General features: G+C 45.9%; 1 long non-coding RNA gene across 1 annotated transcript; it reads right to left on the minus strand.

Annotated features, from left to right (window-relative positions):
• Positions 1-1,108: 1,108 nt before the first annotated feature.
• On the minus strand, positions 1,109-4,641 carry LOC128117366 (uncharacterized). Its single transcript, XR_008220799.1, has 3 exons — positions 4,344-4,641; positions 3,818-3,893; positions 1,109-1,970 (listed from the first exon to the last, which is right to left on the minus strand). It is a non-coding gene; the product is annotated as an uncharacterized LOC128117366 (long non-coding RNA).
• Between the last annotated feature and the right edge of the window lie 13,037 nt (positions 4,642-17,678).

Raw genomic sequence — 17,678 nt, forward strand, 5'->3', positions numbered from 1 at the left:
TTAGCCTTCTGAGCTCCCTCATTTGGAAGGCAGAACAAGGCAGGATGTGAGCACAGAGCCACCATGATGCTGTTATCATGGTTGTGACAATCATGAGCTGTATCCAAAGATCACTGAACCTCCATGATGTTATTATCACGGCCGTGGCAACCCCATCTCCCTCCTACTAGTGAATCCTCTGGAGAAGGATCCCTCCCTTCCCCCAGGACAAACAGCTCCTGGTCCATGGCAGAGGGCCAGTGAATGAATGAATGAGCAAATGAATGAGTGAATGAATAGACATTTAATCACTTATTTCCAGAGGACCCTCCAAGAGAGGACACTACAGTGTGGGTCCATCACCCATGGTACCAGCCATGGGTGCTCAAAGCAAATACCTTTTTTTGACACCAATGTGTAGCCAGAAATTTCTCCAGTCCTGCCTTGCCCAGCAGTCTGGACGAATCTCTCCTATCTGTAGTCCCATAGCCGCTGATAAAATAATTGCGCTTATAAAAAATTAATTATAAAAAATAAATAAAGCAATTGCTTATATTAATTACAAACTGTATGGCCTATGGCTTCAGCTTCTTGCTACCTAGCTCTTTCATCTTAAATTAACCCATTCCTATTAATCTATACGTAGACACATGGCCGTGGCCTTACCGGTCTACTGGCATCTTTTGCTCCTTTGTCGGAGGGCTCGTATCTTTTCACTCCGCCTTTCTCTTTCCTGTCTCTCTCCTTGGATTTCCCACCTGCCTCTAAGCTGCCTTGCCATAGGCCAAAGCAGCTTATTTATTAACCAATGGGAACAACATATATTCACAGCATACAGAAAGACCATCCCCCAGCACCAATGCCCTTCCCAGTCAGACCTTAAGACATCAAGGCGTGGAAAACTCCAAAGCTTCCTCTTAGCCACCTTCCAGAGAGGATGTCTCTTGCTTCTTTGTTTCAGTGGTTGTTTTTTTTTTTTTTTTTTTTTTCCCTACAGCAGTTCTACCTTTTGGAACATCTGAAATATGATGTTCCCAGCAGATTTGCTCATCCCTTCTTCTTTTGGGAAAATACCAAAATAACAAGCTATTCATACTGTAACCTGATGGTGGTAAGACAATGCATTCCCAACCAGGCAATGGGTGAGTGATTTGGCCCCACGTGGGCCACTAGCAACATCTGGAGACAGTTTTGGCTCTCATGACTTAAATGTGGCAGGTGAGCCCTGGTGTTTCAAGTATGGAGTGGAGAAGGTCGGAGAGGCTCCGAACATCCTGCAGTGCCTAGCACGACCTCACTGAGCAAAGAATTACCTGACGGAAATGCCAAGAGTGTGGAAGCAGGAATGCAAGCTTGAGGCCAGCCTGAGCTATACCGGGGAACCACGGCACTCCACCAAGCAAACCAGCCTACATCACCAAAACGGAGACAGACCACGTCTTCCTTCTCAGTCCCACTGTCAGAAACGTGGTTTCGCCTGGGTGTTTAGGTCAGACTAAGCTGCAGCATGCACACGGTCCGCCCTGAGCGTGTTGGAATGCAAATTCTGCAGGTGTGAGTGAAGCTTGAAATCTTGACCTTTCTAACAAGCTCTCAGGCGAGGCCAGACAGGACTGCCAGTTTATGGACGTACTTTGAACAGCAGTGGCTTGAAAGAATAAGTTTCTTTATTATGAAGTAAGGAATCTAGGCGCACAAATGCAACAATTGGCCCAGTTACAGTCTCCTTGGTCTCTTGAACTGAGGAAAATTAGCCTTCGGAATTCTGCAAACATCCTAATTCACAGGACACAGTGCCAGACCAGAATGCTGATGCTCCCTGTCAGTGCAGAGACGTGGGTAAGAGAGGGTCCTTACTGAGGGTAGACTTACACGGAAGGGCATCATGAAGAATGAAGGAAAGAAGATGAAGCGTCCTCTTGGAGGGAGAGCGGGTGACAGGCCCTGCCTGGGAAGTCTTACTCCTGTGCACACAGTACAGGAATGTGGACCTAGAAACAGAAGCAGGATGGGGCTTTGGGACGATGGCACAGCCTCCTCAGGAAACAAGAGTGGGCCTTCTCTGGGGTACCATGTACCCTGTAGTGGGGGACAGTGTTCAGACCCAGTTGTGGGGATCTGACTTCTCATCACTCAGAGCATTGCTGGGGGACCGTAGGTGTCCACAAGAGTCTGTCTATTGACACAGAGCCAGCTAGAGAACAAAGGGCAACCTTGGCCTTCACACCCCTCTCTCTGTAATTTTCTTTAACCCAGAAGTTACTTCTGAGAAGCAGGAAGGAAAAATGACCTCAATTCCGTGTTGAGGGTAAAATGGTCAGAAATTCAGTTTTGTGCTATTTTTGTGGATTTTTTTTCGTGAGACCATAACCTAAGAAGCCCAGAGTTCACAAGTAGCCCAGGCTGACCTTGAACTTGTCACAATCCTTCTGCCTTAGTCTTAAGTGCTGAGGTTGCAGGTGTGAGCCTTCACACTCAGCTTTATTTGCCATTCTAGGATCGAGCGGCAACCCGGACTAAAAATGGTTCAGACGGCTTCCGCGTCACCATTTAGGCAGGTTACATTTATAGCCAGGGAAAAGGAAGTAACGGAACGGAAGTGAGCTGGTTGACTAAAGCTTCTGTCTTTCTTATTTGAATACGGTTTGAACAACGGGCCACTACCCAGCAGACCGAGGCGCAGTTAAAGGAACAGGTTAGTTTTTATCTCGAGTCAGGTCCCAGGTGTGGAGAAGCTGTTAGGTGACCAGTGTGTAGAGACAGCTTTCGATAGACCCAGCTGTTTAGCAGCCCCTGCCCCGACCAATTTGGGATGGATACCTCCGCATCATTGTATAGACTTACTTGGTTAAAGATCCCTTAGGAAAGCCGGGCAGTGGTGAGTTTTATAAGGTATGAAAAGAGAAACAGAACTAGTCAGCCCTGGGCTATTTTTTCCAAGTGACTTAAAGCAAAGAGAATTTACTGATAACACTGACTCACATAGTCTGAAACTTCCCATCTTCAGGGGAAAAACAGGTCTGTTTGGCGTGTTTCAGTTGGGTCAAGCAGCATTCAGCACACAGGACTCCCTTTTGATTTGTTCTGGTTTTCTGGGTCTAAGGGCAAGGACTCAGTCTAAAACAAAGGCCTCCCATGCATTTTAGCACCTGGCTGCCCCTTGCAGCTGTGAGTGTGAGCGTAGGATTCAGTGAGAGTCTCTCTGGGGGTAAAGGGGTGGCATTCTCCGTCCAGGCCAGCAGAGGTCGGAACAGAAGCCACACCCAGGACCAGCGCACGCACTAGAGAATCCACGTCCCTGCAATGAGAGTGCTCTTGGAGGAGCAATGAGCAATCTTTGCTTCCTTTATATTTGTTTTTGTCTCTCCTCATTTCTAAGAAATGCAACTTCATTGCTTTCAAGGACACATGACGACTTGAGCCCAGCTAATAATCGCAGGGGCTTGTTGCCGAAATGAAGAATCTGTTTTGGGCTGTCGTAGAGCCAAAAATGATTTATAGTTAGCACAGTTAGTCATGGGTAAAAGAATACTTCTGTGGTGTACGGAAATAGCTTCTATCTAGTGGGAGCATCTCGCTGTTCCACAGCCACCCCAGCACTTGCTCAAGCACTCGATTGCCCCCCCCCCCCCGAATCTTTACCTCATTGCTTTGAGATCAGGGAAATACAAGGTGATGGATTTTCTCATGTTGCTACAGACATTTAACTAATGATAGAGACCAGTGTGCCAGAGCAAAGAGAGTTTTCCTCTTGCCCCCTGAAGATTCCTCAATTGAGTCTGACAGCAGACAAGAGAAAATCATATGACTTCATTATGTTCACACACATGAGACTCACCAAAATATGAGACTTGAAGAAGGGCCAGATGGTTGAGATTTATGTACCATCCTAAGCTGCAGAGGCTTGGGAGTCTCTGGGGTGGAATGTGAAAACAGGTTAAGAGAGAATGAGAGAGGAAACCAGGGCAGACAGCGTCTCTCGGAAATCAGCCCTGGAAGGGTAAGTTAAGAGTTGTCCGTGTTGGGCCTGGAGAGATACCTCAGTGGGTAAGCATGCTTGCTGCTCTTCCAGGCAACCTGGGCTCAGTTCCCAGCTCCCATGTTGGGCAGCTCACAGCCTCCTGTAACTCGAGCTGCAGAGCATCTGAACCCCCCCCCCCCCCCCCCCCCCCCCCCCCCCCCCCCCCCCCCCCCCCCCCCCCCCCCCCCGCTTCAGGCTTCTGCAGGCATGCACACGGACGCAAATTAAATCTTTTTTTTGTAAAGGCTGTACATCTTGGTGTTCCAGTATTGAAGCAAACTCATAAAATAACTTATAAAGGTAATACATGTACTGGCTGTCAGCCTCAGAGGCTCCTGCTCACCATCAGCTTCTCCTCCCTGGACAGAGGCTCCTGCTCACCATCAGCTGCTCCTCCCAGGACAGAGGCTCCTGCTCACCATCATCTGCTCCTCCCAGGACAGAGGCTCCTGCTCACCATCAGCTGCTCCTCCCAGGACAGAGGCTCCTGCTCACCATCAGCTGCTCCTCCCAGGACAGAGGCTCCTGCTCACCATCAGCTGCTCCTCCCAGGACAGCACATAATGGTGGGAACACAAAGCAGGACAAAACTGATCACTTTACAGAGAGAGAGTGCGAAAGAGCAAAACAGAGAGAGGGGGAGAGAGAGAGAGAGAGAGAGAGAGAGAGAGAGAGAGAGAGAGAGAGAGAGAGAGAACTGACAATATTTCATGAGGGCAAGACCAAATCACTCCAGTAGCCCCTTCTGGGCCCCACTTAAAGGATCCCACCCTCTCTCAATAGCTCCACCATGGGAAACAAGCCTTTGCTAACATCAAGATCTAAACTACAGCACCGTGCAAACGTCAAGGCAGACACTGGTACCTCGGTTCCTTTCTTCAGTTAGGGCTTGATCCTGGGATGGGGTTCCTGACAGTGGCTTCCAAAGTAGGTACCTGCTTACAAATGCCACTCTCTGAGCCCCAACACCAGCCTTTTCCAGCCTGAATACCACAAAAGTATGGCAGAAACATAGATGAACATACGTGTGTTTTTCTAGCATCAGAACTTGCTGAATAAGTTCATAACGTACGGTGGCTTCACTGACAGCAATCTGCCAGCCAGTCCTGCTTTCCTGACAGCCTGGCTGCTGCAAACACAAACTTGCTTGTTTTATTTCAATCCCCAGTTACTAATATTAACTTTCAGGTAATACATTACACAGTCAATATATCTTCATATATGTGTGTCTAGGTTATCAAATGTCTGTAAAGGCTCAAAGAGGCTGCAGCACAATTCAGTGAGTTTCAAAGAGATTTGAAAGGCTGAGAATCTCCATTAAGAGGAAGACACAGAACTCAGGCTGCAGGAGTCAGGATGCTGGACTCAGGGTGCCACAATCAGGCTGCTGGAGTCACAATGTCAAAGTCAGGTTGAGCTGCAGGAGGTTAATTGAAATGGAAGCTGCAGAGAGAAGGGCAAGACCAGGTCCAAGTGAATAAATGGGTGGACATATTGATGGCAGATCCCAAAAGACAAGTGGATGGATAGTCAGCAATTTGACTAGGCCATATCAACAACGAGGACCAAACCAAGTCGAAGCCTCTGGGACAGCCCAGAGTTTTCTGTGGGAGGTCAGCTCCCACCTTTTGAAGGGTTCTTATGAGAGAGGGATAAGAAAATATTAGAAAGAGAGACCTAGTGGTTGAGAAGACAGAAACACAGGATAGCTTCGGGAGGGCCTGGATCACTACCCAATGGCCTTTTCTGTTTATTCAAAAGGGCTTTTTATAACAATGCCAAGGGCAGGACAAAAGACCTCCCCCTTGCAAGATCAAAGCACACTGCACAGCCAAGTGCAGACCTTCCAAACACCTGGTAACAATGCCCATGGTCAAATTATCTCCTTATGCAGCCCTGCTGGGTAAAGCAAGCTCAGATTCTCTGACCCTGAGTAATTTGGACCTATACAATTTTTTATGTCAGTCCCTTGATGCTCATATCAATTGGTCAGATGACAAGTTGGTGAAAGTGTCACCAACACAGTGCTAGGTCTTTTCCTTTTTATAGGGAGTTGCTCCCCTTCCTCAGTCTGGCATGTTCAAGTTCTCAAGCCGGTTTTCCTGATATGATTTTAGTGCAACCATGTGTTCATCTGGTCCCAATTTACTCTGACAAATTTAGAGGGTGGCACTCTTTCTACTTTCAGGAACAACTTATTTGTTGGTTTGTGCCTTGTGGATGGTTCCAGGCAGATGGTATCATTTACATGTCTATCAAGGTCCTCAGGCATCCTCCATCTTCAAAATGGAGTCAAGTACTGCTCATAAAATGGAGTCTTTCAGGAAAGGTGAGGGAAAAAAAAGTCTTACACAATGCAGAGAAACTTGGGGCATACCACAATCTCAACATAGAATGCTTTTAGCAAGGATACTAAGTCTACATTGGTGAGGTTGTGTCTGTTCACAGTGTGGCTAAAAAGGACACCAAGAAAAGAAATCATGAGATTATATATATATAATTTCAATAATTTGCCAGCTTAAATATGCGAAAATCATTTTTATTTGGGCACATCCAGGAAGAGAAGTAGCTGGATCTTTGGAGCTGTAATAGGTAAGTGTGTTTATACTGACGAGGATGTGTAATGTTATGAAATATATATCGTGGGTTTCATCCACAACTCCTTTCAAGAGACTAGAGCAATAAGAATATCTTTTGTCCTTAGTTCCTGAAGCAGAGCGCCAAAGAGGTGAAAGACGGTCTTTATTTACAAAGAACCTATTTCAGCTACACCTGAGTTCACGTTAATGAGGCTATTTGTGTAAAGTCCCTAGACAACCATGGGATTGGGTTGTGTCTGGTTGCCAGGGCAACCAACTATGTGCTCAGAGGGTTGAAACCCTTTATCCCTCTCTCCCCAAACTACCTTGATGGACAGAAGCTCAAGATGGACACCAGCGGCCAACGGTTTGATCAATCATAGCTGTGTGATAAGCCTCTGCAAACACCACAAAGCTGGGCTTGGGAAGCTGCAAAAGGGCTCAGTGTCTGCAGCATGGTGTCCCCAGTGCATGGTAATGCGTCTCTTCCCACACACACCACCTTATGCATTTCTTCCTGCCCTTCACATAGGCTTAGAAATACATACAGCTATTTCCCGACTTCTCTGAGCCATTCTAGCAATTTCATCCAACACAGCGGGGGACTACTAGGAGCTATGATTCACAGGCAACTGGTCAGAAACAGGGGGTACCCCAGTGCTTGCGACTGGCCCACTCAGAATGGGAGCTTTCTTCTGGGACCAAAGCTGTGACTGACAGGATCCGACGCCCTCCACAGTTAAGCAGTATCAGAATTGACTTAAGTAGGAGACATAACTGCTGTGATTCTAGAGGCATCCATTTGAGGATTGTAGGTATGTTGAGAAAACCCCCACTCACATTTAGTCACAGATGCATTTTGTTTTGTGAGAGTAGAGAGTGAAAAACAGATTGTTTCCTGCTCAGGGAGACTGGAAACTCCACCTTCTGTTGAATAGCTCCTGGGCCTGCTGGCACTGGGGAGAAGGCTATAGTCCCATTTAGATTAGAGTACTGTGTTCCGTGATGAGGCCTTGGGGTGCTGAGCATTTTAACCTGAAGGAACTGAGAAAGCTCAGAAGCAGGAAGGTCACCTTACCCTTCTCCCGTCTTCTCGCCTGAAGCAGATCATGAAAGAATCTCTCCTGGCTGTAGATCATAAGACTCACTGTAGAGGGGTCCTGCCCTGTACCCAGAGGCCAAGAATTGTACACGCAGACCTTGCTGAGAGTTCTTGCAGTGTGAGACTCATCACCTCGTGCCTTGTTATCCCCCAGTCACCTCTGCACGACTGTCCCTAAAAACACATTGTTTTCCTGGGCTCTTCTCATGACAGATAAAACTTCTATTAAAATTCATCATCTTTTTTTAAATTGCTAATCCATCTTTTATTATATGAATTCCAGCCATGAACCTTGAAATAGGTTAAGGATTTTTTTCCCCCATTTAGTCATTTATTCTGGAGTTACAGACCAGACACTCACCAAAATAGGGTGGGCAGGTGTTTCTATTCTTCTCTTTTTAGTCAGTTGTCAGAATTTCAAGTCAGGAGTTTGTCCCCAACCTCCAGAGTTGCAACTTCTCTGAAAGATCTGGCTGGCTGGGGCCGGCACTCTAGACATCGTGGCCAGGTTTCCAAGCACAACTACCCCATGGACAGCTCTGGCCTCCATCAGGGATGGTTCAAACACCCTGTAGTCTCCCACAGAATGTGGCTAGATTAGTTTACCAAAAGTTGTCTTTGTGCTTCTTGATTCTTGGTAGGGTTATCCAGAAAATGAGATCATTCTGGTACCCACATTCCTATCAAAATTAAAACTAGACCACGACTTCCCAGGCAGAGCATGGAGAGTTGCGTTTTCTTAGGAAGTAAGGTACATGGATGCTGTGGGATTGGCTCCTGCAGGTACCCAAATGCAAGGCTTCGTAGTTCCCCTGTATCAAATGGTACGGTCTTTCATAGAACACCCTCCTGTGTACTTGAGTCATCTCTGGCCTTAGAATAGTAGAACAATGCAAGTGCCATCCAAATTCTTGTTCTACTGCATTCTTCAGAGATAATGAACAGGGAAACTGTCCATTTGGCACAGATGCAGACTTTTTCATGTTCCCAATCTCTGACTGAGTACCTCTGTAGATGCAGAATTTGCAGACACAAAGTCCACACTGAATACTTACCTACTCACTGATGTCTGTAAATAAAAGAAACCATATGACTCTTTAACCTACTTTACTCATTTGCAGTCACTGGTTGACTCCCACAGATATCGGGTTTTCAGTCCTTGGTGCAACCTAATACAAGAAAATGTCTCCCAAATTCAAAACACCTCATTGACCAGTCAATCAAACACAAACAGGGATGTCACCTGGCACATGAATCCAACAACAAACAAATCCTGATCCAGTGGTTTTGAGACAACTGTGCAGTGTAGACATAGATTGAGGTCTAGGTGGCATTAAGGGATGACTGCCTTAATAATAATCTTATTAAGTGTGATAATAAGATTCACGTGACATGTTACAAATGTTCCTATGTCAAATATACATGTTGACATATTTATAGATGAAAAAGATTTGATTCCTGGAATTTATTGCAAGATAGTCAGAAGAAAGTATAATTTTGAAACTTTTCTATAATACATAGATTAAGAAGCAGTGTGCACCCCACGTCAAGAACCCATGATTCCCTTTCTTTTCATGCAAAGTAAAGTTCCTGGTACAGTTTGCTTCTTGATGTGTCTGTTGCTCCTCAATATTGCTACAGGTTGACATGCCCACAGCATGATGAACTAGCCCTTTTGTTCTACAATACTTCTTGTCAGTAGCGTGGTCTATTTAATTACTTAGGTTAGCTGGGTGGCATTTTTATTTTAAAGTTTTGTTTTAAAATTGTGTGTTTGTGAATAACATGTTTCTTTCTATTTTAGTACGAGGTACATTACATTTTAGCCTGAGACCAGTTTTAAAAAGGATCTTTGTGCCGGGCGGTGGTGGCGCACGCCTTTAATCCCAGCACTCGGGAGGCAGAGGCAGGCGGATCTCTGTGAGTTCGAGGCCAGCCTGGTCTACAGCGCGAGATCCAGGAAAGGCGCAAAGCTACACAGAGAAACCCTGTCTCGAAAAACCAAAAAAAAAAAAAAAAAAAAAAGGATCTTTGTTTTAAGGTGAGCTATAGGTTGTTGTAGAGGTATTGGGTATCCACCTGGGAAGGTCAGCATAGGCAGGGGAGACCTGACTGCCATGGGCGTGTTCCTGAAGGAGCCACGGGTCCTGAAAGTGTCATCCTGGGACACCTTTGCTCTTCTCAGAATTGTAGAGCTAAGGCTCATTTGGTAATGTGGCTTAATCAGGACTCCACTCCTCAAGGGACACAGAGGAGGACTCAGATTTTTCAATACAGTCATTTATTTCTTTTCTTTTCTTTCTTTTTCTTTCTTTCTCTTCCTTCCCTCTCTCCCTCCCTCCTTCTCTCTCTCTCTCCCTTTCTTTCTTCCTTGTTTGCTTGCTTGACACAGGTTCTCACTATGTAGCCCAGGCTGTCCTAGAACTCACTATGTAGCCCAGGCTGTCCAGGAACTCATAGAGTTCCTTTCCAGTGCTTGGAGTAAGAGGCATTCACCTCTACACCTGGCAAATATAGTCATATTTCAATCTGCTCAATTCCAAAAAAGCTTTCTTGAAAAATTTTTTGTACGAACGAACATCTATGAATGATCCCTTTCCGTGTCCACAATTCTTCTTCTCTGTTCCCACGTCTGAGTCAGTTCCCTTCTTAAGAGGCATGTGTGTCCAGTGGTCTTTGTATTGACCAGCTCAAGACTAAAGAAAAAGTGCTTCAATCAGTTGTCTCTGCTCTTTCCATCCCAGAGAGAGAGAGAGTTAACACACACACACACACACACACACACACACACACACACACACACACACACACACAGGCCAAGCTACAGAGCCTTTCATGACACTGAGGCCATATGATCAGCCACGGTCTGAAATTTCTTATTACATAATTTTCCTCAGTCCCCCAGGAGGGCTGTGCAGGGCTCTTGGCCGTGGCCCATGGGTTACAGGAAGAGTTACCGTTTGTACCACAGGCACAGACTAGGTGAATGCAAAGGGTGGTACAGCACAGTACCGGATAGGAGTCCCGGCCTGATGCTTCCAAGTTGTGTGAACCTGGACTAAGTCCCTTCACACGCCTTTCTCTCCTTCCTTGTAGGGACATGAGTGGGGGACTGCATTAGCTACTTCTGCATCGCTGCAATCAAAACACCTGATAGACACAAGGGAAGAAACATCTGTGTGGGTGCGTGGTTTCGGAGGATTCTGTCTGTCATAGCTGGTAAGGCACAGTGGAGCCACTTGTCTGTGGAGGTGGGAATGTAAAGTGGCAACTAGGAATCTGGGAAAGTGTCAGGAATAGCAGCCAGGTGACAGCCATCGGAAGTCCACCCCTAGTGAGTACTGCTGCCAGCTAGGCCTTACCATCAAAGGTTTCATAGCCCCATCCCCACCCCAAATAGCACCACCAGTCAGGGAACAAGTGCCTGAAACATGAACCTGTGGGGGAAATCTCATATTCAAACTGTCACAGAGACTAGACGAAGCCAGATCATATATAAAGCAAGAAGGACCCAGACTCTGCAGCAACCAACCCTGGAAAACCATGCTGCTTGTTCCCTACGCTAACTGGCCCAGGAAACCAAACATGCTTCTGATGAGTCAGGCTCACAGGAAGCCGTACTACCATCTCCAGCAAATGATTGTCCAAAGGTTCAACACTTGAGTCATAACTGACATGGTCTCTGACTTTTGTACCCGTTTCCAGTTATTGCCACTCAGGAAATGTCAAATATGGCCTTCCAACCAATCACATGGGATGCCCTGTATTTAGCGAACCCACCCATTTACTCACGGCACCAGGCTTCTAGTCAGAGCACACCTGAAGGCTCCTCTTCCCCACTGCCAGGCTCGTCGGATTTTCTGCCCACTTTTGAGCCTCTGCCATCACGCAAGTGGCGGTGGCTGGCTCCCTTGCAAACTCTGACTAAACCGTCTTGTTTGTTCTCATTTAATTGGCTTTCATTTACTTTTACTTGGACCTAATGTTTTTTAATTGCTACCAAAATTTACATTTGCTCCACAAATATTTACTGAGAAGCTAATTGATACTACTGTGGCCGATGCCAGAGATCTAGGTTGAGTTTCCAGACTAGCAAGGGAGAGTATCACTAGTCAAATAATTCCACCAACAGATACAATATCTCAACTATCAGGGGAAGCAGTGTGCCATGCTATGAGAACCTAAAGTACTTGGCCCAGACAGGGAGGCCAGAGCCAATTTCTTTGAAGAATTAACCATTACCCTGAGATTTGGAGAATGACCAGGTAAAAGAGAAGAAAAACTATGAAGTCCCAAGCCAAGTCATGGGTGGACAAAAGTATGGACAACACCAAAACCCTGAGAAAGGTGAGCCTGGTTGGAGTCCACAGAGCTCAGAGTCAATGCCAGAGGACGTCTGATTGAGAGAGAGGTACACCAGGTCGCACCGGGTCTCATGGGCGTTGCTAAGGACTTTTGTCTTGATCCAAAGACAACAGCAGTATGAGTAGCCAACCATGACTGAGATCTGTGTCAGCATGCTTCTGATGGCTTCATGGACAAATGTTACAGTTCGTTATTATTGAAATCTGTTATTTATTACAAGTTTTTGAAAACTAGTTAGAGATGGATAAGCTTTGTGGATATGGAAGAAAACAGATAAGTATAAATTTTAGTAGATATGAAACAGAGGACTTGAGGCCAGGGAGATGGTTCAGTAGGGAAAGTTCTTGCTGAGGAAGTTTGAGGACCTGAGTTCGGCTCTCCAAACACCCAAGCGTTCTGGTTTGCTTCCTGTTGCCGTGACAAACACTGTGATTAAAAAAAAAAAAAAAGCAACTTGGTAAGGAATGGGCTTACTTCATCTTATAGCTTACCATCTAGCACGAAGGGAAATCAGGGCAGGAATCTAGAAGCAGAGGCCATACAGGAAGGTTGCTGAACTGGCTTTCTTATACAACCGAGCCTCCCCTATCCCTGGGTGTCTCCCACATCCATCATTAATCAAGAAAATTACCCATAGACTAACCAACAGGCCGATCTCCTGGAGGCATTTTCTCAATTGAGGTGACTCTAGTGTATGTCAGGTTGACAAAAAAAACCTAACCAACTTACCAAATAAGTGTTGTGTTGGTGTGGTGGCCTGCCCATAATCCCATCAGGCCAGGGTAGAGATGGGATATCTGGAGTAAGTTGGCTAGCTAGACCAGCTGAATCAGTGAGCTCTGGGTTCAAGTGAGATACCCTGCCTCAATAAACAACATGGAGAATGATTAACACCAGTCATCAACCTGTGACCACACATGTGCAAGAGCACCTACATGGGCACCCTAGAGACAGGTGCACCCACATATATGTGAGCACACACACATGAGGTGGTTGTAGGCAGAATGATCTCCTCAGTGATATCCACATTCAGATTTCTAGACCCCATGTGTCAGCTTACATGTGCACCCTAGAGATAAGTGCACCCACACAAATGTGAGCACACACATGAGGTGATTGTAGGCAGAATGGCCTCCTCAATGATATCCAGATTTGGATTTCTAGACCCCAAGTGTCACCTTACAAGGGCTTTGGAGATGTGATTAAGCTTGGAGTCTTAAAGCTTGAAAACCCCCAGGTTCTTCAAATGGGCCTTACACAATCATCTAAGATCTTCAGAGCGGAGATTTGTGCCTAAACATGAGGCCAAAGCAAAAGCCACCTAAGAAAGTGTTAATCCCAAAGACAAGAGGAGAAAGACCACCGACCCAAATTGTCATGGCCAAATGAATTAAAGCAAGCTTTTAAAATTCATGTACATGGGCTGCCCCCTCCTAAGGCTGGGCTTGAGCGCTCAGTATTGAATGAGAGGTCAGTATTGAATGAGAGGTCAGTATTGAATGAGCGGTCAGTATTGAATGAGAGGAGGGCATGGTTTTTATAGCTGGGGTGGGGTGGGGTGGGGAGGGAATAGGCGGATTGGGGGAGCAGACCATAACAGGTACTCAAAGCACAGTAATAACAATGGGGGGGGGTCATGACAAGGTAGTCATAGGGGTCATGTAACTTTTTAAACAAAGGCATGATTGCCATCCCAGGAACAGGCAGTACAGGACCATTGGTAGTTAAGGTTACAGGCGGGCCATAGCCCAATCCTTAAAACCCAGAGGTTTAATCATAAACAGGAATGAACTTAGTTTGTCTTTCCTGTAAGATGGCTTTTAAGTGTAGTTTGGAGGCAGGCTGGTCCTTCAAAAGAACAGGTTAAATGGACTGAAAGATTAAAACAGAACTCTATTCTGAAAACTATTCTGAAAAGCCAAGAGATACTGAGGGAAGATGTTTTTAAATCATGAACCCAATAAGGGTCTCCCATCGTCAATGGGAAACTCTTGAAAAGCTCTTAACAGCGGTAAAAACTAAAAATCTAGTTAAGAGTGAGAGGCAAAGGCCTAGAGTAGATTTGTTCTAAAGTAGACAGAGAGTAAATATGGGGAAAGATGGTCAGTGTTCTAGGTGCTGCGGAACTGTACATTAAAACCATGATAACCTACCACTTTACTACCACAGAGAGATGCCCCTAGAATGCACATCATTTAAATAAATAAGGAAAACAAGCTTTGATGTGGTGGAGAAATTGGAACCTTCACACACTGTTGGTAGGAATACAAACTGAAGCCCCCTCAGTGGGAACAGTTTGACAGCCCCTCAAGAAGTCAAACACATTCATAAGCATGTATTCAGAACTGTGTGCACCTGTTCACGCACAATTCTGTGTATTATTCACCAAAACTAAAGGCATAAACTACCCAAATGTCCATCAGCGGATGAGTAAGCAAAAGACGGCACACTCACACAGTGAAAGCATTATTGAGCTACCAAAAGGAATGAGATATGGTTATGTACTGATTCGGGGATACCTTGAGCACATTCTGTTGAGGGAAAGAAGACAGACATAGACAATTTCCTGTTACTTAATTCCATTTATAGAAAATGTCCCAAACAAGCAAATCTATAGAGACAGAAAACAGAGTAGTGATTGCCAGGGGACAGGGAAAGAAGATAATGGGGAGTGACTTCTGGCAGGTACTTGGTTCCAATATAGGGTGGAGGAATTGTTCTAAAATTACATAGTAGTGACAGTTCTACGACTTATGAATATACAAAATTATACACTTAACGGGGATGAATTTTATTCCTTGTAAATTTTATTGCAACAAAAACAATCACAAAAGGGTTGGTTGGGGAAACGGCTGAATTTGGACCCCCAGCATTTGCATAAAGCCAAGCATGGCAGGGCATACCTGTAACTCCAGTGCTGGAGGGAGATAGGTGATCCGTGGAGTTCGTTGGCCTCAGCTGAGTCAGTGAGCTCCAGGTTCTCTGAGAGACCCTGCCTCAAACAACAAGGTGGAGAACAACCGAGGGAGACGCCCGATGTTGACCTCTGACCTCCATACATTTGCACATGTGTACCTGTGCACCTCGATTCACATGCGCACCCCCCACCCCCACCCCACTGCCCATACACATATCATAGGAAAACCAATGAAAAGGAAAGCAGAGAACATTTCTCAATGGCAATCAGAAATAGCGAACCCGCAGGAGGAACCAGAGACCTGACACGTGGTTGATGGCATGTGAGGGTGAGGGCAACATGAGGAGGGATGCTCAGTGACCTTAAGGGACTGAGAGGGCTCTCTGATGACAGCCAGTGAGGAACGGGACTTCAGTGCCACAAGGAACTGAACTCCATCAGCAAGCCGAATGAGCTCAGAAGCAGATTCATTCCCAGAGCTCCAAAAGAAATGCCACCCTACTGGCACATTCATTTCTGTCTTAAGAGACCCAAAGGAGAAGGCCCTGTTGAACTATATGGCACCTACCAACTCTTTTAAATGACAGACTATGACATAATGGATATTTGTTTGGAGCTACCACATTTCTGGTAATTTGTTATGGCAGCAGTAGAAAGAATGGATTCTTGGCTGGGAAGGTCATGTGTTTACAGTCTTATGTATAAGGACCAACGGCAGCCTTTCCATGGGTAAGTAGGGGAGAGGCAAGGCGATGAAGACACCTAAGGCTGAGCTGTGGAGATAGGCAGGTGGAAAGTCACGAGGGGAAGTGAGAGAAGTCACAGACAAGGAAGTGAGCTGCCCTGGGTCACTAAGCTGGCCAGTGTTCTTAGCCTGATAGTGGAGTCCACTTTAGCGACTTCAAATACGTGAAGTTGATTGAAAGCCGTGAACAACTTACAGAGTTGTGGGAAAGGCAAGTCCGTGAAAAATCTTCCAAAGGAACGGCTGCGTTTGCTTCCTGGGGAGCAGTGCTCTGGGGCTCCCACTGGCTAACACGTGGAACCCATCTCCTACTGCAGTGCCTGACAACAAGACATTTGCCTTCGGTGTGCACTCTACCCAGGGTAGCAGTTTCAAGGGATGGTCCTGGAGAGGGTGTTACAGGGGTGAAACTTCATGGGGGTGGGGGCTTATGGAAAATGTTGCTTTGAGCCCCCTCCTCTCTGCCAGGAAGGTATGCCAAGAGGGGAATGGAATGAATGCTGATTGAGCCAAGCCACAGTATCTTGCAGGGACTGGATGGCCCGTTATGTCAGGGAGGGGGCAGATGACAGCAGTGTCCAATGGTCCGTAGGGACAGAACCAGACCCGGAAAAACTGAAGGCATCTCTCAAATTTAGTAATCCCAGGGCGGCCAGACAAAGCCAAAATAACACATTCACAGCATCGCAGAGTTTGAAGATGGAATGCACATCAGGAAAGGATGACAGCAAGTATAAGCGAGCACTCGGAGAAGTTTGCCTGCATGGAGATGGGAGAACGTGGTCGTGGTGTGGCAGTGCGAGACGAGGGATGAGTGAACGAACAGGGAAGAGCTGTTTCTTCCTCCTTTTCTTTCGACCTGGATTGTTTGGGTTCCCAGAGATTGAAAACTTGGAGAAGACCCAGTGGAATGTGAAAGGTGAATGTGTGTAATTCACTGGGGGAACGGGCGGAGGGGCGAGCCACCCACCTTTCCTTTGAGGAAGGGTAGGTGGAGATGAGGGGGGAGAGAGCCAGAGCTCATCCAGCTGGTGAGCTCTATATTTTTTTTTCTTCTGTAAAGTGGGACGCTCAGCCATCTGCCAAAAAGGAGGAGGAAGAGGCGTAGGCATCTGAGACCAAAGGGAGGTGCTCTTAGCAGGACTCATCTGAGAGTTCGAGGGAGAGGGGACCAGAGAGACAAAATGCACAAGCCATGTTAGGTGCTGAGGAAGCTTGATGACACCAAGCATGGCGGGACCAGCAGGAGCTTCCCATTAGCAGAAGAAAGAACACATAATATGTATGTATGTGTATACACATACATGATGTATATATCTCTGTATACACACATATGCATGTAGATATGTAAATGCATATAGATCTGTCTCTATGTTCAGACATATAAAATATACACATCTATAAATATATCTACATATAGAGATATGTACATATGAATATTTAGACATATGCATATATATGTGTCTTGTGTATCTATATACTGTGCCTTCCTTAAGATTGGGTTAGTGTCAGAAAACAAAGCAAAAAATGAGCTAGAAAGTTTATCCTGCAAAGCCTACCTGGTTTAGAATACAGGAAAGAAAGGAAACGTTGGACAGATGGAAAAAGGAAGGCAGGTGACCTTATAGAGCCCTGTGATGGGGTGACCGGTGAATAGCAGGAGACAAAGTCACACCCAGAGTACTTCCGCTGACTTAGAGAAGTGCAGGAGTTTTGATTGGGTGCTGTATCCTTGGCCATGCAATGCATTCAAAGATAACCCCGGAGAAAGTCCCCAGTGGTAAAGTCCTATTAAGGGCTTTACTACCAAGCCACAAAACTTAAGCTTTGGGGTCCTTTATCTGCAGGCCCTAGGAAGAATCCTAGCAACTTTCATATTTGTTATATTTTGCAAGGTTAGATATGCCCACAGTTTCTTGCCAAGGCTTTGGATGGAGACTATGAGAGAATCTGGGGTTCAAGCTTTCTCA

This window comes from Peromyscus californicus, unplaced genomic scaffold, assembly GCF_007827085.1.
Source record: "Peromyscus californicus insignis strain IS unplaced genomic scaffold, ASM782708v3 Scaffold_21__1_contigs__length_65335640, whole genome shotgun sequence".
In the NCBI taxonomy this organism is placed as follows: domain Eukaryota; kingdom Metazoa; phylum Chordata; class Mammalia; order Rodentia; family Cricetidae; genus Peromyscus; species Peromyscus californicus.